Source organism: Pseudophryne corroboree, chromosome 9, assembly GCF_028390025.1.
Source record: "Pseudophryne corroboree isolate aPseCor3 chromosome 9, aPseCor3.hap2, whole genome shotgun sequence".
NCBI classification, from domain to species: Eukaryota; Metazoa; Chordata; class Amphibia; order Anura; family Myobatrachidae; genus Pseudophryne; species Pseudophryne corroboree.
In genome coordinates, this window is record NC_086452.1 from 379,766,877 (window position 1) to 379,779,000 (window position 12,124).

Here is a 12,124-nt window from a genome sequence, read left to right on the forward strand (position 1 = left end):
AGCGCAGTTAGCAGTTTACTTGTCTCATTTTGCATATATAGAATTCTGAAAATTAAGTATCAAGTAGTATGATCTCCTTCCAATATAACCTTCCTTATGCCCCAACCCTATAATGAACTGAACAACCTATAAGTTATTAATCTCTGCTTTATCTGTTTTTCTATGTATTTCGGCATAAGCTGTAAAAACCACTCAATGAACGTGTCCTGCCTAATATGGCTCCTTAAAGATGGCCGCCGTGATGACTGACAACTCAATTGATCCAATCACCATTTAAGACACAAGCAGCACAGCGCCCACACAGATATGCTGATATCAGAAGCGGAACGCCGTGCGCATGCGCTGTGCACACACACAGGAAGTGTGGCAGCGCAACGCCTGCAAAGAGACGCGAGGACCGGAAACGGGGCATCGCGCGCATGCGCAGTACGCGGAATTGGACACAGGAAGCGGGGCGGAAGTGGGGCAAAAAGCGCTCCTGGACACATCTCACTCTATTTTATGTTGTAATACCAGTTAAGACACTCGTTTTTTAACTAAACTCATCCCATGCAGACTAAGCTCCCTAGATCTATCCCTGGCAACATCTAGATCTTAATTTTCATGAGGCCGTTTTTAATTGCTTAACCAAGTAGTCCCAAACAGGAAGTGATGTCATAGTTACATTGTTAACCACTCTGGCTATAAATAGAATGTCTGCTCAGTAGCTCTCTACCCCTTGATGAAGTCAGATGGACGAAACGCGTTGGGTATACCTCAAGTGACCTTCCTTTTTTAAGATAAGCACCTTTCTCTTATCTGAAAATACCTTTATATACTTTTATTGTTCCAGTTATGTTTTTTATGTTTTTATTAGTCTAAATTCATGTTTTAAATCCAACCCTCATATTTTTATATTTTCTTCACAACTTTTTAGACCATCCAAAAATATACAATTCTCTTATTGTAATTTTATAATTTTGTAATTTTATAATTGTTTTATAATAAATTTCCCCCTGTTTTTTAGAAATACGTATTTTATCGTTTCTTCATATATATATCCTTTTATGTGTAGACACTGTGAGTCGCTATTACCCCTACCCTCCCTTGCACATTTTTAACTAACAGGCAGCTTATCACTGCCTATCTATTGGGGTCAGCTGACACCTTTTATTCCTAAAGGAGTGTCTACACTTTTTGGCTAATACATTTTACGTATACATTTTTAAATCTTATAGCCGGCCTATACACCTATACTTGTGGCGCCATACTCTCACCACGCCATATATATACATATATTAAACAATCCACAATCCGGAACTCCCTTGTTGCCCAGTAATCCATAGCCTGGCAGGGTGCCCTCCTAGGGACCAGCAAACCCCATCCAATAAGCAACAGGTCATGTTTTCCACATCACCCAGCAGAGGCATTATGTATCACCAGCTGTCAAATTTTAAAAGTCAGACAAACAAAGAGGAAGGGGGGTGCAAATCCCCACCCCCAAATTCCCTTCCGCACACTGAAAATTACCTGTAACCATCCCTGAATCTATCTGGTAATAAAATTCAGAGAATTTGTCACAAATGTTTGCAAACACATGTTTAAGCTGCTGGCCACTTCACGGCTTCTCTGATACAGCAGTCCTAACTACTTAATAGCAGTGCCCACATTGGGCCATGTAATTTGTCACAGTACGCCTCATGATAAAGGTCAATACTAAAACATTTCCTGACAGAGAGCTAACTTACCAGGGAGCCACCCCCAGGATCTCCCATTGGCACTACAAGGAACAGCATGCCTTCCAAATGCTGCTCCCATTCAATGCCTCATGCTCACAAGCAGACAAACAATTTGGAAGCTGCTCAATCATACCTGGAGATAATTATATATCAGGTGCTGGAAGGGGGAGGGGTCATAGACAGACAAACAAAGAGGAAGGGGGGTGCAAATCCCCACCCCCAAATTCCCTTCCGCACACTGAAAATTACCTGTAACCATCCCTGAATCTATCTGGTAATAAAATTCAGAGAATTTGTCACAAATGTTTGCAAACACATGTTTAAGCTGCTGGCCACTTCACGGCTTCTCTGATACAGCAGTCCTAACTACTTAATAGCAGTGCCCAAATTTTAAAAGTCCACAGGTGACCTGGAAAACTGTTAGTGCTCTCTAGCTAGTGAACTCCGTGAGAACCGAGTTCACTAGTTGTCATATTACAGGTTGAGTATCCCTTATCCAAAATGCTTGGGACCAGAGGTATTTTGGATATCGGATTTTTCCGTATTTTGGAATAATTGCATACCATAATGAGATATCATGGTGATGGGACCTAAGTCTAAGCACAGAATGCATTTATGTTTCATATACTTTGTGTATTAAACAAAGTTTGTGTACATTGAGCCATCAGAAAACAAAGGTTTCACTATCTCACTCTCACTCAAAAAAGTCCGTATTTCGGAATATTCCGTATTTCGGAATATTTGGATATGGGATACTCAACCTGTAACTACAAAAGAAAGGTGCGGAAATTAAAGAGATACTCTCTTTACCAAGTGATAATTATATATGCTTTATAGGGCTGTATGTAATGCCATCAGAGTTGGCCGAAAGTTGGGGTTGCTAGCTGTACTAGGGCATTTTTTTTAAAGCGTCAATCATTTACAAGGCATGGTATTGCCTTGTAAATGATCAGCGCAGCGCTTTAAACAAAAAGTCTGAGTTCGGCCAGCAGCCCCCACCTCCGGCCAACTCTGACGGCATTGCACCCGTACCCTAGTCTTTAGTACAAACACAGCTACATAACATTACAATATAGCTGAATTCAAAGAGCTCAGTTGCAAATCTTATGAACTTAGGACATTCTTGTTCAGGATTTTCATGATCTCAGTAGAGTAAAAAACTCCAGCATCCCGTCCACTTCTGCAGTGGATTGGATGTGTGGTCCCGTCTCTCTCTCTCTGCAAAATATGCTGGAAATTGCAGCATTATGCACCATAGATGGTTGGTTGGGTATGCGTGACTGCCGGTCACCATACCGACGCTGGGATCCTGGCATCAAGATGGCCGGCGGGAAGGGGGGGGGCGAGCGCAGCAAGCCCCTTGCGGGCTCGTGGATACCCATGAGTGGGAATACTCCCTGCTAGAGTAGGCATGCCGACTGTCAGGATTCCAAGGGGGCGGGATGCAGGCCCACCGGTCACATAACTACATCCCTAGATGGGACCATGATGACAATGATTGGCAGCACCACCCCCTGTGCAGTTACCCCTGTGACCTCCAGTTTCTCTCACGGTAGCAATGGTCATTGCAGGATGCCGATCAAGTACTGGCAGTGTTGCCGCCATCACAACATGCCGTGCAGTGACATATAGCCATTGCAAGGTAACCATTTGATTGTTTAAACATCAATGATTATATGGTGCATGTGAGCTTCTGAGAGTCTGCAGATGATTTGACAGAATGCTCCATGGATGAGCATCAGACACAAGCATGCAGTGGTGGCAGACATTGCAATCCTGACATTGAATGAAAAAGCCATTTCCATCTGATTGGGTCCATCAATGGTAGCCAACCATCAGTTTTCAATGGCCACCTCTATGAGTCCCACAGAATCAACACTATGCCTTATGGTGATGAACAATTAAAGGTGTTCAATCTATGATATAATCTCAGCCAAAAATCACTTGGGATGTATGAGTTGATAACAGAGGTACATATGCTTTTTACAGTGCAGCCAAAAGTAGCAAGCCTTTGGAACGGATAAAGCTAGAGAGATACAGCTCCATTAATGGCAGAGGATGTGTGAAAAGAAGGGACAATGATAAGCTTGTGGTTCTCCAGTTCAAACACCCCCTCTCCTGGCAACTCTGATTGTGAATTGTACACAATAAGAGCGGCCTGGCAGCATTCCTTACCTGCCTCCCAGCTTGCAGACAGACATTGAATGGCTGTCAGCATTCTTATTGGTGGATGGCTGGAGCTATCTACCAATCATAGTGCTGACACCCATTCACTGTATGATAGCATGTGGAGAAATGGTGCGGGACCACAGGAGGAGTAAGTTATGATTTTTTCTTATGTATTCCCATGAGTGTGTGAGTAGGGGCCCCAGTCCATTGCTTTGCCCAGGGCCTACAATGCCGTTAAGACGGCCCTGCTGAAAGGCAGTGCACCACGGCTCTTAGACATAATAGTTATACAAAAGAAAACTATAATACCCCTTGCAAACTGAGCGAAAAACCTGGGATGTTGCTGGGGCTGCCTGGGTCCTGGCTCAGTGTGGAAGGGTGGACCGTGTCCAGAATGCCAAAGCCTCGACCCTTGTTGCTATCAGGGTTATTCACGGGACATAGATACATAGATACATATAATTTGACAGCAGATACCATATTTTTATTTCAAACCTTATTTGATCCTTATTTCTTTGTAAGGATATCCTTATGTCTATCCCATGCACGTTTAAATTGTTCTACTGTCTTAGCCTCTACCACCTCTGATGGGAGGCTATTCCACTTGTCCACTACCCTTCTGTGAAGTAATTTTTCCTCAAATTTCCCCTGAACCTCCCCCCCTCCAGTCTCAGTGCATGTCCTCGGAAATATTCCCTCTCTTCATTTGAATAATGTTTCCCTCCTAGACTTTGTTAAAACCCTTGATATATTTGAAAGTTTCTATCATCCCCCCCCTTTCCCTTCTCTGCTCCAAACTATACATGTTGAGATTCTTTAGTCTTTCTGGGTATGTTTTGTGATGTAGGCCATGCACCATTTTAGTTGCCCTTCTTTGTACAGTCTCTAATGTATTAATATCTTTTTGAAGATATGGCCTCCATAACTGAACACAGTATTCCAGATGAGGCCGTACCAATGACCTATACAGCGGCATTATTACTTTTTTATTTATTCTGATGATTCCTCTCCCAATGCACCCAAGCATCTGACTAGCCTTCCTCATTGCTTTATTACACTGCTTACCTGCCTTTAAGTCACCTGCCTTTAAGGGACCGACCCAGGTCGTCTGCAGTGTGAATGGTCCGACTCTAGTTATTCAACCCAGGTTACCTTTCAAAGCAGCTGATTGGCTGTGTAACTAGAGGACCACCTAAAGGGAGTGTCTAAAGTGTCATGCAGGGCAGACTACGGGTTTAGTGTGAAGGGGTCGACCCAAGAATAATCTGGGGCCATGATGAAGTGTGAAAGGGGTATAGGAGCTAAAACTGAGGTCCAACGCGTGTTCAATAATCCGGATGGGTTCAGTCTGAAAGTGGTAGAATTAATGCTTTTCTAACATATGGGATCTTTTACACCCAAATGCGTGGCATGCCAATAGAATGCTTCTGCTTGGCTTTTTAATAATACCCTTGTTATTTTAGATAAGAAGAGGTCCTATCCTGTGACGGCATTTACAGTATTTGTTCTTAATAGGGCAAAAGTCATTAATAACTGGATCATTAAGGATTACTCATCCAAATTAATCCTCACACCAGTCACATTGCTTGTTATGACAGATACCAGTGGTCAGATGGTCTAAAATTAGATTGGTTGGATCTCCAAGGAGGACAGAGGTTGAGATGAAGACAGTTCCTTATCAGCTAATTGTGTCATTAATGTTCAGTATTGGTGTCTGAATAAATACTAAAATATTTTACTTTTTTATTATTGTGGGGGGAAAAAATGAGGTGAATGCCAGTCTGAATGAGTCATCCCATTATGGAACAAGTTGTTTCTTCTCGAGAGGAATTATTGGAATTATCTTTATAACATGCTGGATGTTATGACAGAATTCTCCGAATATTTTTATTGTAAGTGGAAGCTTAAATAGATGTCTATGTAATTCATAGACATTGGGGCCAGAATTGAGACATTTGATGGATCGACAAAATATTCAATAAATATAACAAAAACAAAAAAAACATTTTTGTTTGGTGAATTACATGTATCCAAAATTCACAGTTGTTTAAATGTATGAATGATTTTATCTCTGGACTGTTGAATAGTTGCAATAGGTTTTATTTATTTTTCCTTTTAAATGAAGGACTTCCACACTGTAAAAACACATATACATTATAGTGCATTGCAATGTGAAGTCATAAACTGGCACAATAAAAATCTAAAAAATTTAGACCATATAAAGGGAGGAAAATAAAAAAGAAATAATGACCATAAATGAACTGCCTCCCATCGCTGCAACGTACCACCTCTTCCCACACAAGGTACAGGGGTATATGTATCAAGGCTTGTAGAGCGTTAAGTGGAGAGATAAAGTAACAACCAATCAGTTCTTAACTGTCAGGAGCTGATTGGTTGGTACTGTACCTTTCTCCACTTTATCTCTTTCCATGGTTTGATACATATACCCCACTGTGAGTTGCCCTACCCTTGTCCTACCTAGTCTGACATTGTTTTGTATGTTGTCCCTAGATATGTTAATTTACATTGTATTGTACTTTGATATATAAGTTTACACTGTTACTATGTTGATTGCGTGTACGGCGCTGCAGACACTTTTTGGTGCCTTAAAAATAAAAAATAATAAAAAATAGAATAACACAGATCGTTACAGCAGAGGAGAGCACTGTGGACTGCAGGGATAAAAAAACACAACTAAATAGTGGGGAATTATCACTATGTAATTGATCATAATATTTAGCTACATTGACGCCTGTGTTACTTTATTGAATGCATTATCTAGAGATCCATAGAGAATAGAACAGTATTTATACTTGTACTGTATTGCAGTGCTGCCGGTATTTTTCATCTGATTTGTTTTTGTGTTTTCTGATTCATATCAAATTTGTCCTAGTCTTTGACCTCTTTCCATGTGTTGCATTTTTACTGTGAACAATTGTGAACAAGACCCTGATGTGTTCTTCTAACTCGTATGATAAGTGTGTAATACGCTGTGACATACTGTTACGTGGCTTCTACACAAGGAGAGCACAACAAAATATTCAGACTTATGTAAGATCAAGCACAACCGTGTCAGCACACAATTACCGTCATTGCCATCATTATTTATTTTTTCCAGGTTGGCGTCACCAGGGTGTGAGTCTGGAAGGCAGTTTCCAGCGTGGTTGACATATTGGGATGTTTCTTTGTAGACTGATATGTCCTCGTGCAGGACAGAAGAGCTCATTGTGTACATGTACCATAGATTTTATTTAGCAGCAATGGGTAAACCAAGGGCAAATGTGGAAGTCATTCTTAGACTCATGGGTCTATTCATGTAGCAGTGAAAAGTGTGGAGAAGTGAGCCAGTGGAGAAGTTACCCATGGCAACCAATCAGCATTAAAGTAACATTTATAATTTGCGTACTGTACAATTGCACGGAGCACTTGATTGGTTGCCATGTACGACTTCTCCATAGGTTCACTTCTCCACACTTTTCACTGCTTAATGAATAGACCCCCCAGCTTTTACTGTATGTACGCCAAAGGCATTTGTAATAAGTGTATTAGCGCTTGATGTGTGAAACCATCTGTGCAAATGGGTAACTACAGGTGGCATTGAACTGCTGTCCCAGCGCCAAATCAAGTACAGCTGAGATAAATGAGACATTCAACTTTTCAATGGTCTGCAGTTATTGCATGCAATTGATCCACATTGCTGCAAATCTACTGTATAATATGAGCTGTCTAGGCTGCCAAGTAATATCTGATTTGTTTATATGATCACAATACATTTACATATCTGCACCTGTATTGGGGAATGACCCCTGTCATGTGCTAGCCTACACAAGTAGAAAATGCATTGACTCATGTTACTGACATGTAAATGTCTCATAACTCCATCAGCATAGCGGGAAGTTTCACAATAGCTGCAGAACTGCATAGAAAGAAAGGTGTGCCATTTTCTGCTTCATAAGGGGATGAGTGGGGTTGGCAACTATCAGTAAATTTACTCACAATCATAAATTAAAAATTGATGGAAAAAAGTCCATAATATCTGCATTAAAGCTAATATTTGCCCATTCTGTGTAATTTTTGTCTGAGTCCTGTGGTTAGTGTCCAAGCGCCGCTTGAAAAAATGGGGCTGTTTGATGCTGGCAGGGCACTGGGGATGGAAGGACCAACGAGCAGCCTCTAACTGGTTCTCCTGCACACACTGTCATTCCACAGCCACCTTAAGTAGGATAATGAAAATGTTTTTCACTTTATCTGATAATGGATTGTATAAATTTGACCCCAGAAGGTGTTTGTAAACCTCACTAAGGATTTCTAGTGTGTGCTAGACAGTCCTAAACGGCCCTACACACTAGAAGATATGACCAATGTGAAACATGAACAATGTGGAAGATGAGCAATTTCCCTTGAACTTCCCAGATCCCCGACAAATGAAATTGAGTGTACGCACTAAGCAATTTTTCAAACAATTTGAAAGACGAAAGATATCTTTGGAATTGGCACCTTATTTACATATTTTAATATTAGGGAGGCATTTCTGGGTGTGTGGGCAGGGCTGTAGAAGGGGGAACCAATGAAGTTTTTTCACCAACTGCCCCACCAATTTCCACTGTGCCACCAACTTAATAAAAAAATCATTATAATAGGTTCAGAAATAATATATATATATATATATATATATATATATCGGCCAGAATAGTCGTCTAGTGTGTATGGCCCTTAAGGCTACATAACAATGGACATTATGATGCATATAGACGGTGTCAGACAGTGATTTATCTTCTGTACTAACGCTCACACAAGTACTTACTGTAGTGGGAGATTTAATAAACTTTAGAAATTGTACTAAAATGATAGCTAGATTCTTATTGGTTGCTATAGGCAACACATCTACTTATCCTCCTTGATTTGATAAATCTCCCCCTCAGTTGTGTTGACACATAAAATTATAGTCCCTCCTGACTTTGCTGTGCCATAACATAGAGATCTATCACACTGATGATCTTGTAATCTTTTTATCAATCTTTGGGGCCTTTTGTCCCCTAGATGTTGCTACTATTTTTGGGCATACTTCAGAAAAGCCCAATTTTTGGTTTGGCAGTCCTGATTTCATGGTAAAAAATGGAGTATCCTTGTGGTCTGCTTCATAAGAAAAGGTTGTTTACATGGACTATCTGGGTGAATTGAATAAACTATTTGTTTTTGTACAGTTATATGGATTTTGTATATACAGTATGGGCATGATTCTGAGTCTCACGTATTGCTGATGTTCACAGAGTTGATAGATTTTTCTGCTACTGCGAGTCTATACCTAAATCTCATACGGTGCATGTGTTATACTACGGGTATTCACAGGGGTGTGGTATTGAAAGTCGACAGTAACTAGGTCGACAATGTCTAGGTCGACCACTGTTGGTCGACAGTAACTAGGTCGACAGGGTGTCTAGGTAGACAGGGTCTTTAGGTCGACATGTTCTAGGTCGACAGGTCAAAAGGTCGACATGAGTTTTTATTGTTATTTTGGTGTCGTTTTCTTCGTAGAGTGACCGGGAACCCCAATTAGTGCACCACGTCCCCTCGCATGGCTCGCTTCGCTCGCCATGCTTCGGGCATGGTGCCTTCGCTCCGCTACCGCTTCGCTCGGCACAGATTACCGTTCCAATCGTAGTCCACGTGGATCGTTAAGTATGAAAAGGTTCAAAAAAAGAAAAAAATTGGGAAAAACTCATGTCGACCTTTTGACCTGTCGACCTAGAACATGTCGACCTAAAGACCCTGTCGACCTAGACACCCTGTCGACCTAGTTACTGTCGACCAATAGTGGTCGACCTAGACATTGTCGACCTAGTTACTGTCGACTTTCAATCCGGATCCCATTCACAGAGAAGCTGCAGTTGTGATTGAGACGCAAGGTATCAGAAATGTGCAGAGGTCCTGTGCAGTGACTGGGAAGTGGCTGTTCAGATACATTGAGGTGGTCCGGCCTATGGGTGTGTTATGGGTGTGTCATTGTATTGTTGTGTGCACAGATGCTTCACTGATTACCGTGGAGGCCATAACGGAAAGTATGCATCTAACAAAGGGCTGAAGCAGGTTTCAGTGGTGCGACCACTGGTGGCATCTAAAGACAGCAGAATTATAACACCTGTACATGCTCAAATTGGGCGTAACAGCCCTTGAACAATCAGACACACGAGGGAAAAGGCTGATACTTACATTAGCCTATGTTGCAGACGCAACTATGACAAAAGACACTATAGCGCCGTATATAGCCTTGCTGGAAACTAGCAATGCAGGGGGTATGGCTTAATCATGGAAGTGTGGCTATGCAGGCACACGGACTCGGGCCTCTTCCAACAGGCCCAGGTAATGAATCCCCCCCCCTCCCAGCACTGAGCGTCTGCAGCAGCCTCGTAGTTTGCACAAAATTTAGATTTTAGAGAAACTGCAGAAAATGTGACCCTTGTGACCCTATATAATCAAAGTCTAACGCTGCTCCTCACCGTTATGGGGGGAATTCGAGTGTTTTGCGCACTGGTGGACACTAGATGGCGCCTGACAGAGCAATTCAGTTGTTGCTTTGTTCGGGCAGGTAATGTCACTGGCGCTGACATTACTGTTATGTTGTTCCATCATTTTGACAGACTGGAAACTAGCTACAATAATCTGATATATTTATAACACCCATGCAAATAGACTTTTAAAAAAAAAATTGTTAATCACGGTCATTTTTCTGTAATTCATGGAGGTTTAGCGGGTTATTCAGAGTTGTAAGCAAACCAAAAAAGTTAGCAATTGGGCAAAACCATGTGCACTGCAGGTGGGACAGATATAACATGTGCAGAGAGAGTTAGATTTGGGTGGGGTGTGTTCAAACTGAAATCTACTGTAAATTGCAGTGTAAAAATAAAGCAGCCAGTATTTACCCTGCACAGAAACAATATAACCCACCAAAATGTAAATCTCTCTGCACGTTACATCTGTCTCACCTGTAGTGCAACACGGTTTACCTAAATTTCTAACTTTTTTGGTTTGCTAACAACTCTGAATAACCCCCATAATCAGGTGACACGTATATTACATAGTATAGTTATGATGTAACAACATGCCACGTTTCAATTAAGAGGAAGGAAGTAGCACTTTATTAAAAAGGTTGTAGTCTGTGTCGTCACCTCATCCTCACCCTTTACAAACATATTTATTTGGTACATCCTCAGTGGTGCTACTCACACTCTTGGCACCATACTGTACTTGTACTGCAAAGGCATATATGTGGAGAATTAAGAGGTAAGTATGTAATAGAGAATTATAATATTTGTATTTTTATGTGTAGATAGAATTATTCTACGTATGCTCATTTACTGTAAATAATGCTGTTGTAATCTTTGACTACATAAAAGTTATACATTTTAACTACTGTGGCTACAGCTTCACATTTAGGTAGGAGCAATGCTTGGAAAATAACACTGGATGAGTTTCTTATACCCCTTTTCCACTTCCGCAATAACCCGAGTTATTGCCAGGTCTACCCGGTTTGTAGTTCAGTGGATAAGGGTCCTTGAAAAATAACTCGGAAATCCAACCCAGGTAGCTACAAGGATCGGACCCTGGTAAGACTGCAGTGTAAACAGGTGACCCAGGCCATTCGACCTGTGTCCTGTTAAAAGTCTGTGGAGAGCCTGCTCTCTGGCGTCTCCAAGCGTCAGCAGAGGGAAGACCCACCACCAACCCGAGTCCAGCCTGCGGTGTGAACAGGGTTTTAAGCCGCTGTAACATGACTGTGACAAGGCTTGAAGCCAAGTTCAATTATTCAGGTCGCACCCAGGTTGTAGAAAAGGGGTATTATTGTCATATTCTCATACTGATTGGAATTTTTATTTTTATGTGGGATTTTTCTTTAGTCATTTATGGAATGCTTTAGAAAAGGTAAATGTTATAATTACAAGTCATGACAGCCAAATTAAATATATATCGAGTAGCATTGTCCACAATTTACACTTTGGTGGCATCACAAGATATTGTACTTTTACAATACCTGCACTCCCAAGATGGCTGACTTATTTATATGGTAAGATGAGAATACAGTATATAGAATAATAGATTCAAGTAGCTGCAAGGCTCTGTCAGAATCTCAGGCGATAATAGAACTTGGGTTACCTGGAAAACTTCACTTGTTTATTGCTCAAGTACCAAAAAGACACAAGTGAAAAACAAAAAAGGTTTTCCTCTTGTATGAATCCGAT

The 12,124-nt window shown here is 41.2% G+C and overlaps 1 protein-coding gene across 4 annotated transcripts in view; it reads left to right on the plus strand.

The window, feature by feature from the left end:
- The window catches only part of PPARG (peroxisome proliferator activated receptor gamma), a 330,251-nt gene that overhangs the window by 268,010 nt on the left and 50,117 nt on the right, over window positions 1–12,124 (plus strand). The window lies entirely within an intron of this gene.